A 12303-nucleotide genomic window follows, 5' to 3' on the forward strand; every position below is an offset into this window, starting at 1 on the left:
TTTTCTCATTCCTTACTTGAAAGCTGTATCATCATACTTAGTGAGCTTTATCATCTTTTTGCCAGTTTGCAATAACCTTTTTTTTTTTTTTTTTAATTATTATAAGACCATTTGCAGAAGGCTCCAGAATATGAGCATTTTGGATAAACAAATCTCATTTTTCAATGCCTTCCACCCACCTGAATGCTGGGTTGATATTTGCTTAGTGACATTCATTGTAATGCCAGCGTCTTACTCCCAAACAGTAACTATTCAGAGTCCCCAAATGTGCCCATAAATTTTCCTTAAGATTTGTCAACATCTAAGTACCACATGTCACCACAACAAGTAAGTTTTTAAGAGGTATCTCTCCTTCAGATTATTTTTAAGTTCCTACTCTGAATCAGGTCAGAAATGAAGCCAGTTAACTCACATCTTGGTTTTATTTTGCAGCTGCAAAGAAACAATCAGTCAACTTTCTTCTTTTGGTAACTCAGTGTATGCTGTCAGCGTCAGCTAGAGAACTCTGCTGTTTCACGATCACATTTTCTTTCCTGTGGTCACAGAATTACTAAGGTTGGAAAAGACCTCTAAAATCATGTAGTTCAACTCAACAATATACACTTTGGAGGACTTTGGGCATTACAGAGGCTCAAACATCAGTGCCACCTAACATTCTGAGATGCTTTTCAATACAGTTTATGAGTGTAGAAGGGGAAAACTGAAAGTTCACTTAGAAACTCGTTTTCCAGAGAGCTCCAATAAGTCAGATGCTGAGAAACATCCATTCTTGAAAAGCTTCATATAAAGGAATAATAAAAAAATTAAGCTTCACAGCACACAAGCTCTTTCAAGAAAACAGAACATAACTTTTTTTTTTTTCTCTCAAATGCTGCCATTTAATGTTAAGATAAACAATTGAGTGTGTCTGTGAGGAGTACCTCATTGAGTATGTAACATGCACAAGACAAGACACAGTTCTCGGCCTAAGCTTGCCATTCTTTGCACACATAAGGCTAGACAATACTAAATCTAGAAAGTTCTCTTCTGGTGACCTTAATTTTCCTTCAAGGTTTTTTGTTTGTTTGTTTTGTTTTTGTTTTTGTTTTTTTTTTGCTACCAACCTATTGTTCCTTTCCCACTTTTTGGTCCCACTCCCTTCCCTCAGAGCTTCTTTTACTGCTGTGGAAGTACATTCACTAAGCAAACCAAATGTATGTGTTGGACTGATACCAACATTTTATAGTTAAGTTTTATCTCCACAAAATTCTGTGGAGTAAGCTGCATGAAGTAAGAGGACCAAAGGAAATAATAATAATAAAAACAAAACAAACAAAAACAATGCTGCCAGGAACGTAAACGTCAATATTCAAGGCATCTCAAACTCAGAGAGCAAAGATTTATACAATGATTTCTCAACTGAATCTTCAGGCTGAGAATACAATAAAAGTGTGTATCTGACAAAGCAATTTTCTCCACATCTGAATTAGGCCAGGGGCTCTATGGGGATGAAAAGGTAGCCATAACTTAAGCCCTGAGAAAAGAACACTACAGTTGGTTCTATCAAAACAAAATAAAAACACAGTGCCATGAAACCAACCAACCAACCAACCAACCAACCAAGAACACCCCACACAACCAAGTCTTTAGGCAATCTGAAGTAATGACTGTACAACAATAGACACTGAGCAGAAGTCCTGCTGGCTTCATGTAGACTGTAGAACCAGTTCCCCTGATGTTTTTCACTTCACTGTTTCCTGGCATGCATTTACCTTGCTTACAAAACATAAGACATCAGAGATTGTGAACCTCACTCTGAGCTGAGCAAATAGATCTCTGGGGAGACCTAAAAAACTTACCAGCTTTGTGTTGGCCTGTCACAGGGATGGTTTCATGCAGACTTTGGACTAACCTTCCTAGTGAATGTGAACCAGAACCATACTCAAATCCTAAGGAATGAAGAACAAAAGAGTCAAGAAAAGAAACAAACATGTAAATGCCTGGTAAACACATTATTGTGTATGATGAGAACTGCTTGTACGTTCAGAAGAAGATGTGGACTTCAGTACAGCAGCTTTGGTGAGAGCAAAAAGCTGTTTGAGTCTGGCTAAAACTTGGGTTCTCTCCTTGACACACTTCCTGACTGGAACATAAACCCTCAGAGATTTACAATCTTACCAACATAAGAGGGTAATACTGACATAATGCAAAACTAAGGATGCTTTATAGTCAAATGTCTTCCTATGCAGAAGGGATTGCTTATTCCACAACTACAGAGATTATCAGGAAATTTGTTATTTTGGTTCATTTAACTTATCTGAGGTTAACACTTTGACATTACTGTTTCAACTCATGTCCTTTTCAGGATGGAAAAAAACCCTAAATCCTACATGCGCACTACTTAGCAACTTCATCTTTCTGGTGAATTGAGCATAAATGTCATAAAACAATAGGAAAAACAAAGTTGGGAAACTTTATAGCTGAAATTTAATTTTAAATTAAAAAAAGATTAAGTAGACACTTTTTTTTAAACTTGGTACACTTCAAGGTGCACTTATTTTAACTGAAAGAAGGCAGAGCAGAAGGCTTTTCCCCATTTATTTTGCATTTTTGCTAACAGCTTACCTCCAGTGAGCGTCATGATTTGTATTATCCACCATACGTAACCAGGAAGAGACAATACTTCTTCAAAATCAGAGAAATATGAATACAAATCACAGACTGACAGAAAGCCAGTCAGTACATAAATCACCTTCTGTTTAGAAAAATCATCCTCAAAACAAAACATTGAAGGAGAGGTAATGAGATGAACTAAGATAATGGATATAAATATTTTTGTATGCAGTCATTTCAGAATGCCATTGAAATTCACCCAGTGCTATCTGATCTATTGGTCCTGTGTAGTAAACATTCTCAGTGGCATGTTACTAGATACAACAAGTCTGTTCATTAATAATGATCTATGTTTTTGAAATGTATGCCTCTATTTGGACTCTAAAATTCAATATTTAATTCACCACTAATAATCCTCCAAGGGATTGCAATTTATATGATGCATTTAAAATTTCTTGTGAGTTATTATACAAACATAACCTAAGCCCTTCTATCATTCTATGAAATATATTCAGGCTGTCTTAATATCTGCCTTGGAACGCCTGCAGCTCTACTATTACATTTCACAATACAGACTGCATATCAACTTAATGATGGAGAGTGCTGACTGGTGCAACAAAAGATATGAGATGTGAACAGCTCCTATATGTCTCATAGGTGCTAATCCTGAAGTTCATTAATCACATCTGAAAGGGAAATATTAGTAATTAAATCTGATTTGTTCCAGTAGAGAGGGAAAAAAGTTGATATGGCTGATATCTGGCCACCACTGCTCTGGATATTACAAATCAGAACTAAAGTGGAAATGCCCTTGCAATCTGAAATTGTATGCTTAGGAATGAAGCTGCCTGCTTTCTTTAAAAGAATTTCACTTTCAACTTGGTATATATTATGTTCCTTGCACTCATCATATTTTCTAATATTTCACCAATGAGGAAGTCAGATAGCTACAACATTCTCCTTACTTTGTTGATAAAATACTGACCTTCTCATATGCAGCTGTCAACACCTGAAACTTCATAGGAAGCTCTTTTTTTTTTTTCCTCCAGACTACTCTTGAGTTAGGAGCCAAGTTAGATAAGCATTTGAGATCTGAACAGTGCAGAAGGCAGCTACCGTATCAAGACTAAATAATAAAAGAACTCTGGAAAAGAAGATGACGAGTCCCAGATTTTGCAGAGGAGCTGAAAGGGAGCCTAGGAAAAAGTTCCCCATGGCTTATGGCTGCTAACTATTTAGATAATTCTAGTAATGGAAAAACTGCATCTGAGTATGGTCTTGGTAAATCTAAAGCATAAAGTAGCTACATTTGACATGTTGTTGACACTCACCAACATATTTGATCCTCTACTGAAATCTACTCTGGATTATAAATATCTTAGAGTCAGAGAAGTCCTGGAGTTACAAAGGCCAAAGCTGCGATCTTCACGGCGTGTAACCCAAAGCACCTACAGCTATGACCTCAGGCACCTTGTCCTTCACCACCAAACCCTAGAATTCAGAACTGGTCTCACAAGTAGGAGCACTGAAGGAGAAATGCAAACCCAAATGCCCTTGATATCTGGTGATTTGAAGTCCATTCCTCTTCCATCAGCCTGAAGTTTAATTCAGTGTTTGCCTTGATGTTTCCAGAATTTCTACTGCTCTCTTTAGAATACTAGAGTTCCATCAGAATCCACTCTTTCTTTTTTTGAAAAAAGTATTTTTAGCCTGTTTCAGCCAGTGCTTAAAAATGTAACTTGAATGTCCTTTAAATGTTCAAAATCCAAGAGGTAAATCAGAAGTACCATGACTGGGTTTGTTGGTCTTCAGGGAGAGGGATAAACTCAGATGTTTTTTGTAGTCCAACATATGTTTTTAAGATACCGGATTGGGCTGGGCTTGAGTTCACTAACTTTCCTTGTTGGAAAGACTCATAAACATTCTCAGGGAAACAGCTCTCATACAAAGCTTTACAGAATGCATTCTATTTGGAACTGAATATCAGACACTATTTACACACAGCTCAATAGAAAGTATATTTAAAAAAAATCCAAATAATAGTATCATTTCTATTTCACAATGCAGTATTGTCTTCCTATCATTCTGCTTCCATTCTCTCACAAACATTATAGTCATTAAATACTATTTAAAGGGTGGCAGATAGCTAACAGGATACAGACAATTTTATCTTTGAGTCAACCTCAACTACTTCGTCAGAAGTTGAAAAGAGTGACGGATTTGTGTTTATGAAATGAGTTTAAAATAAAAAAGCACAGAGGAATTGCCTAATTGCCCAATACCATTATGAGGAAGTATATTGAAGCCAATACTGTGCAAACCCATGTCTGTTTTCTAACTGTTACAATCTTTGTCCATATTTTCAACAGAAGGGTCAAGCTCAGGAAGATTAAACACATCTTCTGGGTTCTAGCAGGTCTAGAGTTCAAGTAATTAATGGCTGCCGATGAACTCCTTCATAAAGACACATAAAATGACAAGCAAGTCAGGAAAACAAAAACAACAACAAAACCCAAACAATTGTGATTATGTATTGAAACTCAAGTATAAATCTGCCTTCAAAGAGTAATTTTCCAGTCTTCCTGCTAGCATTGATAGACTCTCTACATTCCTACAGAAATCAAAGCCAGAACCTTTCTAATGAACTCTATCAGTTAGACTGATCTAACAAAGATTCTTCATCTTAGTATATTTAATGCATCAGTGTCCGACAATTCGAGTATATGTCAGCAGAGGTCATAAACAAAACTAGAGAACTTTTACTTGAAATCTCATCTAAAAAATACCTTTATCTGTTATTTTAACACGTTTTCATTTTCCTATCAGTATTGCTGTTGATTACTGCTAGGCATAAGAAAGTGATCATCAGTAAAGATTAAATGTAGATTTTATTAAACAAAAATTAAGAAATGTTCTTTAAATAAAAGTCTTTGCTTGTCTTCCTATAGCTGATACTATACCTCCTGATAACAATTTTTACAAATTTCCACAGGAAAGCAAGTACAAAGATGACAGAATGAAGGTAAGTGTTTTCAGATTTATCCTTCTCAGGAAAGCTCAATATGATTTATCATGGACATTCTGAATTTCTCACTAATGTAACACTAAACACAATGGAAATTTAAGATTCAGTGTATGTAAATGATGTTATTATTGGAGCAGTTAATCTGTTCTTATCTGCGCAACCAGAGCTTGATTTCAAGTCTACTTCAAAGGGCTTTTAAACTCATTTGAATTCACAGATTATGCTTGAGAGTCTTGTAAGAATACCAAAGATCCTAAGTAGATTAAAATTCTCTAATTTGGATTGGAGTCTTCTAAAGTCGTAACCACTGACTTCAGTAAGACTTGTGCCTATTTCTGGAAAACTGTAATTTTGGGTCCTTCTAGTTAGTAAAAATAAAAAAGAATCTGTAAAGTTCAAATCTGATCAGATTGAATGATCTGATTTTTTTTTTCTATTTACTAACTAATTATACCGGGGCCTGTTTCTGTGCATGACTGCAGACACTCAGATTCCATTGCCATAAGGAGCCAAGTCAGCTCTGCATCTTGTGATGTCACCCAGGCCACCAGAAATGTGAATAATCTCATCATTAAGCTTTATCATTACTGGTCTAGCCTAGTGATTCCAGAATATCAGGGACAGGGGTGCATGCAAGTATGGTTTAGAAACAATGTATTCTGTACCATTAATAAATTAATTTAAGTTTACATCACCTTTACTTCATCCCTTTTAAAAACTTTATTTTTGTGTATTTATAATACATGTTCAGTACAGCAGGGTATTTACAAAGTTTATTAATTATGAATTAATAGATACAGATATATTAGGGGTGCAACCTCACAGATGTTTTTCTTACAGGGATGCATAATGCAAAATGCTTGGAGACCAGTGGCATCTCCATAGTACAGTATTGGTATCAACAAATAAAAGTATAGGGTGCACCATAATTAAACACTTCAATCAGAATAATCCACCCTCTCAACATATGATGAAATACAGGATCAGGAAAAAAGTAAATTCATTCCCCTTTGTCTTCTTTTTTTGCTTCTTCTTGCATTTTCCTTCTACTTCTCTGTTTCTAAGTGTATTTTGCATTTTTCTATCTTATACTTTCTCTAGTCACAACTGGACTGGTTTAATTTTCAAAAATATTATATTTTATACAGACAAAAGCTCTTAGTTGCTTTTCCTTTCCTTTTCTCTCACCGCCTAAACCCCCCCTCTCCCCCTCCCAATTCTTTTTTTTTTCATTTTGTTTGGTTCTGCCATAGTACTTCTCCATTCCTGACATCTCCCTTTTTTCCTTTCTCATTCGAACCTTTTGCCCTCCTTTACCTAACCTGGACCCCCTTTCGCTTTGTCTGCAGACCCATCTTTTGGCTTTCCCATTGTTTACATTTGTCTACTTCCTTCCACCCTGCAGCTCTGACCTTTTTTCTTTTCCCCAGGGAGACCTTACATTTTCCACATCCTCTCTTTCCTGTTATTTTCTTTCCCCATGACGAGAGGGAATAGAAATGCTCAGGAGTAGAGATTGCCTTTGTGGTGCTGTGTTTCCTCTAGCCTTCTGGCTACCCTTTCTCTTGGCAGCAAACCACATGTCGGAAAGCAGGAATAGCTGAGCACGTGCTGCAACAAGTCCCTTCCTGCCTCAGTTCTGTGCACCGCCAAAACGCAGCATGTGAGCCCTGGCACAGCCACAGCTGGCAACAGGTTGGGAAATTCCTAGGAGGATGCTTATGGAGCACCGAGACCAGTGGAGGGACAGCCATACAGGGCACAACCGGTGAGAAAAGGGAGCAGATAACAACCTGCACAGAAATGTCTGTGAGCTGTAGCTGAAGGGAAAGACAACATAAGCTGAAAGACACTTTCTATACTGAACAGGTAACAATTACATGCCAGAGCATTGTGTTTCAATTACAGCACTGCTACAGTGGGAACTTACAACAGGTAGGCTGGCAACGCATGACTTAGCAATCAAAAGTCACAGCTACTTCAAGTATAATTTATTTAGCTGCTTCTCTGCTGCTGTCATTTTCAAAAAGTCATTCCCTCATGTTTTAACATGTGCCATGGCATAAGAAATCATCATCTACAGGAAGGTGTAAGCTAGAAAATATTGATGTAGGTACTAAGTGATTTATCTTTTTATTTTTGTAAATACTCCTAAAATTAAAAGGGTCACTGTAGGAATCTACTTACTTTTTTTTTTTGTCAAAAAAAAAAAAAAATCATATCAAAGTGTTACAGTATGTATATGAGCTAGCTACACTAACAAGTTAAAGATGACCACTTAAATTCATCTCTAAAATATAAGCTGACACTTGTTTTTTCTGCTTTTAAGCAGTGTGTTAAAAATCATGGTGCTTTTGAAGTTAACCACTTCCTTTTCTGACATACTCCTTCTCACACTATTTTTGTTCTGAATGATGGCATTGAAGAAACACTATCAGGAGATGACTAAATGTCATCTAACAACCTTTAAAATAAATATATACCTTAATCAATATATATTAATAAATATATATATTAATTAATATATATATTAATAAAAATATTGAACTATAATGCACAAGAGCTAAATTCTACAGTTTATAAACATCCGCTCTTCTATCTACAGCAATTTGAAAGCATGTGCCTGTATGTCCAGCAATGCAGTTTCTCTGTTTAGTTCCACCAACTAATTCTTAAGCAGGATATAACAGAGGGTATATCTGCAATCATTTGGACAATAAAAGAAAGATGGAGAGAAAGCTGCTGGCAGTAAGCTGGGCAAAATGATGACAGATTTGTTGTTTACCAAGTCCTGCAAAACAGAAATGAACAACGCTCACTGCAGCTTGTAGGAAATGGATTTGAACAGGAATTACTAATACTACAGAGAGCAATTAAATTCTTGGATTCATTGCCACCACTGCTAGAATAGCACCAAGAAATTTTAAAAGGGCATAAGCAAATAATCAAATAGAAGATAAGTAAATATTAAAAGAAAATAAGTTTGGATGAATCCTTAAACATTTCTTGTTCAGTAACTTAAGAAGGTCTGTATGGTCTTCCCAAATAGCATCTCTGACTACCACTGTTGGAGACAGAATTCTGGGATAGACAGACAACTGATTCAACTCATAGTGGCATTTCTTATATTTGTAGTGAATTTACTGCAAGTAAGCATCTCCTGTGTATTAGCTGCTGCCTTGCTTACATTTCTGACCCACATGTAGGAATGACAAAACCTAAGGAAAGAAGGGTAAGATTACAGGGCATTGCAGAATAACTAACAAAACCGAAATTCACACATTTGCTTAATGTAAAGGTTTCATTAGGCATATATATGCTGGAGATCTACATGCAGTCTATATACTGCATACAACTGCAATACAATAAAATGAAACAGCTGTCTGTGCTTTATGGAAGTAGGGTGGATCAGCTCTCATAATTGTAACTGAAATTGCTTCTTTAGTTAGAACTACGTATTACGTAATGTGGAAAACCAAACCAAACCCCTATGAAGTATAAAAGAGAAGCACAGAAGAGAAGTGCAGACTGTTAAGTCATTTGCTATGAATAAGAATCAAATTCTTGGCTGTCATAAATACTCATAACTGACTCTCTTGAAACTATGCATACATAATATCCATCTCTAACTTAGATTCTTCTGTGAACTGACACCAGTATACAGAAAGGTGAATATTTCCATTTATAATGGATGCTCCAAAATTAATGCCTCCTCTTTCATAATGTTGTCCCATGATATCAGAGGTAGATGTTTGCAGTATGGCAGTAGACGCTGAACCTTCCCAGAAATGTCCCATTACACATTGTTGCTGTGCAACAGATGGCATCAGAGGGGCACTCTGGCAGAATGGCATCTGACACGGAAGTGCATATGAAGCAGAGGCGTGTCACTGCATTCTTCCATGCAGAAAATATGGCACCCACTGACATTAACTGACAATTGCTGAACATTTATGGAGCCCAAACAGTGAATGTGAACACAGTGAGGCAGAGGGTGGTGCATTTCTGCCATGGTGATAGAGGGTCACTTCTGCTGGTGCAGACTGTTACAAGTACAGCATGCAGGCTCTTGTTCATCACTGGCAAAAAAATGCATAGTTCATGGTGGTGACCGTGTTGAAAAATAGTGGTTTGTAGCTGAGAAGTTGCTCTACAAAATAACGTTACTGTGCTCTTTACATCTGTTGTAGTTTCCATGAAAATAAGTAGGATGCAGTACTTTTCAAGTCACCTACATATTTCATAAAATACTTAAACACACTGGACCTCATAGTATATACACACACTATATTTTGAAGTCATTTCTAGTTACTTATTATTCTAATTGTTTAGCAAAGTCCTACAGACAAGGTGCCAGTTTAAATAGAAGAACTATTAAAGGTATACATTCTCACAAACCGCATAGAAAAAGAGAAAACTCAGCTGTTGATTAATGACTAAGCAATAATCAGAAACAATTCATTCACATATGAACACACCCGGGTAGTTCAGCTACATACTAAATCAAAAAGGGGGGAAAAAAAAAGGAATTTACTTGATTCCTCCTTTTGGAAAAAAAGAGGAATTTACTTATTTTTATTTTATTGTCTTAAATAAGCAAGAAACATTTGGAAATGAGGCACTGTAAAATCACTGCCATTAGTATAACGATATCAACCGCAAAACCTCTTCTTAGGCTGCAAAGCCATTTTGAGGCTTTCTATTATTTTGAAATAGATTATTGTGCTAAGTTACCTTGCTAACAACTCAAGGGAAAACCTAGTCGAGATACTTTTTGAGGTCAGCTCCTTTCTCTCTGGCAAAGAAATCTGTTTTTATATAACTCTACCCTGTTTCTAAAGCATTTCCTTTGGTAATTTATCTGAAATGAGCTAGAATTCTATTCCCTTCCACAGAAAGAGCAAGAAATATCACCTGACAAATGAAGAGGAAAATGTATTATCATCACCATACAATATTATTTCTTCACAGGGAAACACTGTTTCTTTACAAATGATATTCTTTCAACACTATATCAGCTCAATAAGCATACTAACTTTTGAAGACCAGACTGTCAACTGTTACCCAGACTATTTAACAAAATCAAGCCTGAGTCAGTTAGTAGCTCATAAAAAGCTTTTTTCACTCCTCCAGTGAGAACACAAACTACTTACCATTTGAATTTTAGAAACATTATTCAAGTGAATTAGAACAAATGTTATTATCTAATTTGACCAACTAATTTGATTTAAAAAACACTATCACTATTTGGGCCCTTCAACTGCTTACTTAGCACAAAAGTCCCATAACAGTTGTGACAGCAATACCAAGAAGAAGATTCAAGGCATCTTTCAAGCACTTTTCTCTTTTTAGGATTACGTGTATATATAACATTCAGCTTTTCAAATATCCTTCAGTAGTAAGGTAATAACGCAAGTTCTGACACTGTCTTTGGTTTAGTCTCAAGCTTTAGAACTGGTTTCCTTACCAGTCTATCAACACTAATGGTCTCAGGTTTTTGGTTTTTCTGTAGCAGTCTGTTGCTTTCTTGCTGCTGAAAATTCAAACATCAGAAGTGGGAGACAGTAAAGATAATTCTTGTAATTCAAATCTCCATTTATGAGGTGGTGTATGATGATGAGGCACAAATGTATGTAGTGTCAACTATAGTAAACTGTGTAAAGGATTTGCAAACCATACTTTACAAAGTCACAGCACAAGTGATATTGCAACAAATCTCTTGAGATTACCTTGTCTGACTCGCATGCTCAGAGCAGGATCAGCTGCAGCAGTTTGCTGAGAGCTGGCTTCAGCCAAGTATTCTTAAGTATAGGAACTCCACAAGCTCCTTAGGTAATCAATTCCAGCGTTTGACCAGCCTCACCATGAAAAGTTAGAAGTAAAAAAGGTAAAGGTTGATGTCCCTGTTTTGTGATTTCTTTGGTTGTCTTCTCAGTTGTCACTACTCCCATGCATCAGGTATTTATGCACATGGATAAGAGCCTCCTGAACATTTTTTTCTCCAGGCTGAACAGGTCTAGCTCTCAGGCTCTCTTGTTGTGAGGGATGGTCCACTTGTACCCTTGATACAAACATTCTCCAGTACATTCATACCTTCCTTGCATTGCCCAAAACTGTGTTAAGTGCTCAAGTTGTCTCAACAACTTGAGACAACTAAATGGCAGGAAAAGGTCTCCTCCATGGAAATGCTGGCAATTCTCTACCTAATGAAGCCCAGGATGCTATTCTATGCTGCCAGATCATGGTCAGCTTGTCCGCCCTCCCCTCATGTCCTTCTTTACAGATCTACTTTTAAGATTGGCCTTCTATTTATGCAGGATGTTTTCCTTCTGTTGTTCTCAAATGTTATCTTCCTTTCTCTTTCCCTTACTCCCACTAATAATGGGACCAAGACATTGGACCATACACCAAGAAACTATGTCTACAGGACCTGAAACAGCCAGTAGTGAGAAACTGAGTAACTAGCCCAGTGGCACAATGGCATCCAATTAAAAGCACAAAAGCGAACAAGAACAATTTTCTACTGAAAAAAGTTCACAAGTAAAAATAAAACAAATTTGAAATTCACCAATAAGAGTGAAGATGCATTAGATCACTTCTCTGCCACATGAAGACACCAAACAGGGGGATGTAATTTTTATTATTTTTTTATTTGTTTTATTTTTTTATTAATTATTACTGTAATT

The sequence above is a fragment of the Meleagris gallopavo genome, chromosome Z, assembly GCF_905368555.1.
Source record: "Meleagris gallopavo chromosome Z, MGAL_WU_HG_1.1, whole genome shotgun sequence".
NCBI classification, from domain to species: domain Eukaryota; kingdom Metazoa; phylum Chordata; class Aves; order Galliformes; family Phasianidae; genus Meleagris; species Meleagris gallopavo.